At 36.0% G+C, this 6,718-nt stretch overlaps 1 long non-coding RNA gene across 1 annotated transcript; it reads left to right on the top strand.

Moving 5' to 3' along the window:
• Positions 1-1,030: 1,030 nt before the first annotated feature.
• On the top strand, positions 1,031-5,861 carry LOC141336359 (uncharacterized). The gene is made up of 3 exons (XR_012355701.1): positions 1,031-1,254; positions 5,425-5,583; positions 5,681-5,861. It is a non-coding gene; the product is annotated as an uncharacterized lncRNA (long non-coding RNA).
• Positions 5,862-6,718: the final 857 nt, after the last annotated feature.

Here is a 6,718-nt window from a genome sequence, read left to right as displayed (position 1 = left end):
GTAAGAATTTTCTTACGTTTAATTACGTGGTTACAACCTGAAATATTCCATGAAATGATTTTTGTGAATACCATATCTCTTAACTAGATTAAAGAGAAATTAAACATTATTTTTTCCATCAGTATAGTAACACTTAATATATGCAACTGTAAAGTCTAACCCAAAACCTCCAATATGCATGTCTTTCTCCATTTCTGTGTATTTGAACCCTTTCCAACAACGACTATACGATTTTGAGATCCATCTTTTTTACACTGAGAACAACTGAGGGACTCATATGCAACTATTACAGAAGGTTCAAATGCTCACTGATGCTTCAGAAGGAAAATATATGCATTAAGAGCTGGGGGTGAAAACTTTTGAACAAAATAAAGATGTGTACATTTTTCTTATTTTGCCTATATCAAATATAGGACAAAATAAGACAAATTTTAAATTCAGCTCCTGTAATGTTGCATATGAGTCCCTCAGTTGTCCTTATGGCGTTGGATCTCAAAATCATACAGTCATTGTTGGAAAGGGTTGAAATACACAGAAATGCTGAAAAAAAAAAAAAAAAAAACTGTGGGACCTATAAGAATTAAATCGAGGACTGATTAACATTCATGCAACATTAAACACACAAACTATGACGGTAGCTCGTCTGCTTTAAAAAAAAATGTAGAGTTTCCAATAAAACAAGCTACTTTTTCAAATATTGGCGGTGAAGCGCAATTATCGCTGTTGTTTTTTAAATCTTTTTGCAGTGGCTATTTCACCAAGGCCCCTCCACTTGGAGATTTCTACAGTCTCGCCACAGCATTAATTATATCCGTATTTTACAGTAATAAGATGTTCAAACTTCATCTGAGATAAAAACAAACCAGAACAAAAAAACTCACTACATCCACCGAAGTTTCTGCGGTTAAGACCACACGAGGGCGCCGCTGACTCTGTGGATGATCTGACAGGCTTCACTAACAATCCAGTCGCGTGTGCTCTCTGGGAAACATCCATAAATTGAGTTTGGTTTGGAAAGGTGGGGAGGAGGGTCAATGCCGAGTGCCATTTATAGACAAAACGAGCAGGGAGAGAGAAAGAGCATACAAAACTTGACATATCCTTTTCAGCTTCTACAAACGTGCAAGTACAACCTGGAGTGCACGAAGAGGAAAACGCTGAATTATAGCGCCACTGACGCGTTGGAAAGAATAAGTAACACTGAAGAAAACCAGACACATGCTATTGCTATAAATAACAGTACATAAGACAGTGGTAAGTTTAATCTTTCTATGCTTCCAAGGATTTTGGAAACTTGTTTAAAGAGCCAAGTTGATATATGAAAGTTCTGTCTTTAAATCTATTTATTACGATTTGCAAATGCGAGTGACAACAAACTTTTTTTTTTTTGTTAATTACTTGATTTTCTTTTGGCATAAGGAAACTTATTTTTATGAATGACGAAGTAAAAGCTGTGACTGTGTTAGCTTTCTGATCTTGAATTGTAGTACATTTGAAAAAAATAATAATAATTAGATTGTGTTTGGCTCGTGCGTATTCTGACATTAAAATGTCTGAATAGCCTACACAGTTCAATGCAATAATAAACATTACTGTAGTGTTAATAAAATTACAACCTAACTGATAGAAAATTATCAATGGTTTCATGTGCAGGCGGTGTGTTTTTCCTTTAGGAAACTGAAGTGCGTACACGGCACTTCCAGTGAGCTGCTGAGCACGCGGTAGCAGCTGCAGACCAGTGTGAAGGAAACAGCTGTGTGTGTGTTGAGTGTAGGCTTTTGACCTTTTGAAACTCAGAAACTCGTCTTGAGTGGACGCACCATTTCACCAGTAGTCTAATTCCTTGTACAAATTGTTAAACAATTAATTGTTAATTAGGTAAACCAGATAAATGAACAAAATGTATCTCGACCGTCTGCGTTCCCCTGAGCAAGCAAATGTTTTGCTTTCCCTCGAAAAACGTTGGAGCTCTCGCAAAAGCTTTGCGTTCGCTCTTAAATTATTGTTTGGTTGGAATGTCAAGTTTCTCTTATAATTAGTTCTGCAGTCGCAGTCTTGTACGTTTTTGTATTTTTCGAAATCCCAGAGGATGCATGGGAAATGTGAGAAACACATTACAGTGTGGAAACATTTCTTGGGGTTAAATTGCACCAGGGGGGAAAAATATTCACTATTGTTCAATGTCAAGACTATGGTCTTTGTAATTACAGATTACAAGACTCAAAGATCAAGATGACAAATAATAAATACAGAAGTTGTGCTTATCAACACTTACAGTTTAAGTCAAAAGTTTACAGACACCTTACAAAATGAATGCTATTTTTAATTTAGTACTGACCTGAATAAGATGAAATAATAGTTGAATTTATAAAAATGACCCTGTTCAAAAGTTTACATACGCTTTCTGTGTTGTTATCTGAATGATCCACAGCTGTGTTTTTATGCAATTATTACAGAAGGTTCAAACACTCACTGATGCTTCAGAAGGAAGCACGATGCATTAAAAGCCGGCGGGTGAAATTTTTTTGAATTAGAAGATAAGGGTAAATTTAACTTATTTTGTCTTCTGGGGAACATGTAAGTAGCTTCTGAAGGGCCATGCTAAATGAAAAAAAAAAAGATAAAAAGATATTTAGCCATTTAGCAATAAGCAGGTTTACACCCCTGCCTCTTAATGCATCGTTTTTCCTTCTGAAGTGAGCATTTGGACCTTCTGTAATAGTTGCATATGAGTCCCTCAGTTGTCCTCAGTGTGAAAAGATGGATCCCAAAATCATACAGTCATTGTTGGAAATGGTTCAAATACACAAAAATGCTGATAAACAGCTAACAACACAGTATTTGGAATCAAGTGTACGTAAACTTTTTAACAGGGACATTTTTTATAAATTCAACTATTATTTTCTATTGTGGACAATATGTAAACGTCTTTTATGTTAAATATCTTATCCAGGTCGGTACTAAAAAAAAAAACATGCATTTTGTATGATCCCTCTTATTTTGGTCAAAATAATTAACATTTTGCAGAATCTGCAAGGTGCGTGTAAACTTTTGACTTCAACTGTATGTGTGTAAGTGATTAAAAATAATTCACAGCTGTTAACTAGCTTTCATATTGTGCCATGAGCCAAGTTGGCAGATCTGTATAACAAAAGAACTGATTCAAACTATGAACTCTTGAATTAGTGAGTCTTTTTATTTAAACAATTCATTAAAACTACTGTCTCTTTCTGTTTGTTTATCAGTAAATCAGACTGCACCGGCCACACTGTATTTATTTATGATTTATTTAGGAATCTCTGCTTGGATCTGTGACATATTTGTGACCCTGGACCACAAAACCAGTCTTAAGTCGCTGGGGTATATTTGTAGCAATAGCCAAAAATACATTGCATGGGTCAAAAATCATTAGGAAATTAAGTAAAGTTCATGTTCCATGAAGATTTTTTGTAAAATTCCTACTGTAAACATATCAAAATGTAATTTTTGATTTGTAATATGCATTGTTAAGAACCTAATTTGTACAACTTTAAAGGTGATTTTCTCAGTCTTTTTGATTTTTTTGCATCCTCAGATTTCTGATTTCAAATAGATGTATCTCAGTCAAATATTGTCCTATCCTAACAAACCATACATCAATAGAAAGCTTATTTATTGAGCTTTCATATGATGTATAAATCTCAGTTTTGTCAAATTTAACCTTATGACTGGTTTTGTGGTCCAGGGTCACATTTGTGGTGTTTCAAGTCAGAAATATATACTGCCTGGCCAAAAAAAAAGTCGCCACCAAAAAAAAAGGTCATACACACTAATATTTCGTTGGACCGCCTTTAGCTTTGATTGCAGCACGCATTCGCTGTGGCATTGTTTCGATAAGCTTCTGCAATGTCACAAGATTTATTTCCATCCAGTGTTGCATTAATTTTTCACCAAGATCTTGTATTGATGGTGGTAGAGTCTGAGCCTTCTCCAGCACATCCCAAAAATTCTGAATGGGGTTAAGGTCTGGACTCTGTGGTGGCCAATCCATGTGTGAAAATGATGTCTCATGCTCCCTGAACCACTCTTTCACAATTTGAGCCCGATGAATCCTGGCATTGTCATCTTGGAATATGCCTGTGCCATCAGGGAAGAAAAAGTCCATTGATGGAATAACCTGGTCATTCAGTATATTCAGGTAGTCAGCTGACTTCATTCTTTGAGCACATACCGTTGCTGAACCTAGACCTGACCAACTGCAGCAACCCCAGATCATAGCACTTAGTTAAATCCAGGTGGCGACTTTTTTGTTTTGGCCAGGCAGTGTATATAGCCTATACAAGTTATGTCACCAGTGATTTTGATGTGATGTGCTTTTTAATAAAGGAATTGAAATTGTAGATGTTCAGTATCAGTAAAAAGTGCACACTTGCCTAAAAAGGTGTAAACTAACGGTGAACTGTTTGAATTTAAAGATCAGTGAAGGATCTCAGTGTGCTAAATGTAATTTTGTGAAAAAATAATTAATAAATTGATTGTCTGACTACTATTCTTTAATATGTCTGTCGATAATACATTTAGTTTGTTGTTAGATTTGGAGATTATTATATTGTTTTATAGAATGAATTACAGCATTTTCTAACATTACTGTTCACCCCAGTAGCAATGATTTGAAATGGATATACTTTACAGCAGGAGCCAAGTCCATATTACAGCAATATTTATCCTTTGTGTTGGTGAAATCAATTACACCATTGATGCTCAGGTTGTGCCATGAGGGTCTGTGACTATTTCTGGTGTCAGCAGGCTAGGGGGTGTGTGGACATGTGCTATATGGATAATAAAAATACTTCAGCCTGTTTTATCCATGTGATGAGGACAGTTGCGTTCAGGACATAAACAGATATAAATCACATGTTAACTTGTTTAAAAAATCACTTGTTTTAAAAGCAAGATACTTAAACAGTCATTTGGGAGACAGACACTTGGTCTCCCATTTCATATAGTACATACTGTAGACATGCTGTTCCAGAATGTGCTGAACAAGAAGGACAAGTCTTGACACAAATTAGCTTTTTTTCTCCTGAATTCTTCTCCTTTCTGCTGTTCACACACTAGCAGAATGAATGAACCTTGAATGAGTGCAAGTTCATAGTGTGAAAAGAAGGTGTCTATTCATTCCTGCTTACATTGACATTTGTGGTCTTTAGTACACATTCAGGCATGAATGAGTCTCTGATGCATTTTTGGCCTTTTCTAAACATTTGCATATTGATTTTTACGGGAATATAGAACCTTACTTACTAAAAAAACATTTTTAACTTCTTAGTGTCTGACTGGGCCTAGATTTCCATATATTTATCAATTAAGAAGCATGCTTCTGATTGTACAATGCTAAGTTGTATGAAAATCTTGTAGCTTCTTTATCCTTTTTTGTGGTTTCAGGTGCAATGGCTCCCTCGCTCTCGCAGGCCTACAGGAGGCGCTGGTGGATGGCCGTCACATCAATCATAGAAAACTTGTTCTTTTCCGCTGTATTGTTGGGTTGGGGCTCGCTTCTTATTATGCTGAAGAATGAGGGCTTCTACTCACACTTGTGTACAGGTACATGGTTGAAAGACAACCACAAAAAGCCTTATTAGGAGCAGTTTTAAGCTTGAAAGTATTTAACTAATTCTATTTCTTCCTGTGATACTATTAGAGAATGTCACAGAGGCTCACACTAATGTGAGTTTAACAGAACGGTCCGTTTGGCTGAGCTGCGTTGAACAGGAGGAGATTCTGAATCTGGGCTTTACGATTGGCTCATTCATCATCAGCGCAGCCACTCTGCCACTAGGCGTCCTGATGGACAAGTTTGGACCACGTCCAATCAGATTGTTTGGCAGGTGAGAGACATACAGCTATCAGTGTAAAAGTAGAAAAGCAAAGTTCCTCAAAACTAATGTTGAATGTGGTTTGACAAAGTTTTCAGTAAAGACTTTTAAAAAAACGCCCCAAAAATGAAAATTCTGTCATTAATTACTCATTCTCATGCTGTTTCAAACCTGTAAGACTTTCATTTATCTTCAGAACATAAATTACATAAAAGACATTTCTTTTTTATGAAATCTGAGAGCTTATAGACAGCAACGCAACTGAAACATTTTAGGCCCAGAAAGGTTGTAAGCCGTAATAATGTTATGAAGCTACAAGAATACTTTTTGTTCGCAAAGAAAACAAAAATAACGACTTTATTCAACAATTTCTTCTCTTCTGTGGCAGTCTTCAATGCGCATTCATGAGGGTACCATGACGGTCTTTAAGGAGAAGTTCACCTCCAGAACAAAAATTTACAGATAATGTACTCACCCCCTTGTCATCCAAGATGTTCATGTCTTTTTTTCTTCAGTCGTAAAGAAATAGTTTTTTGGGGAAAATATTTTAGGATTTTTCTCCATATAGTGGACTTCTATGGTGCCCCAAGTTTGAACTTCCAAAATGTACTTTAAATGCAGCTTCAAACGACCCCAGCCGAAGAAAATTTTTAAAAATTACAACTTGTATAATTTTTTAACCTCAAACGCTCATCTTGTCTCGCTCTGCCTAAACTGTTCTTTTCCGGTTCAAGACAGTAATGTTATGTCGAAAAGCTCCCATATTATTTCCTCCCTCAGCTTTAAAAATAATTTCAAAATCATTCTACAGTCGTGGCCAAAAGTTTTGAGAATTACATAAATATTGGAAATGGGAAAAGTTG

This window comes from Garra rufa, chromosome 6, assembly GCF_049309525.1.
Source record: "Garra rufa chromosome 6, GarRuf1.0, whole genome shotgun sequence".
NCBI classification, from domain to species: domain Eukaryota; kingdom Metazoa; phylum Chordata; class Actinopteri; order Cypriniformes; family Cyprinidae; genus Garra; species Garra rufa.
Note: the sequence above shows the minus strand (reverse complement) of the source record. Positions and strands in the feature narration are given on the sequence as shown.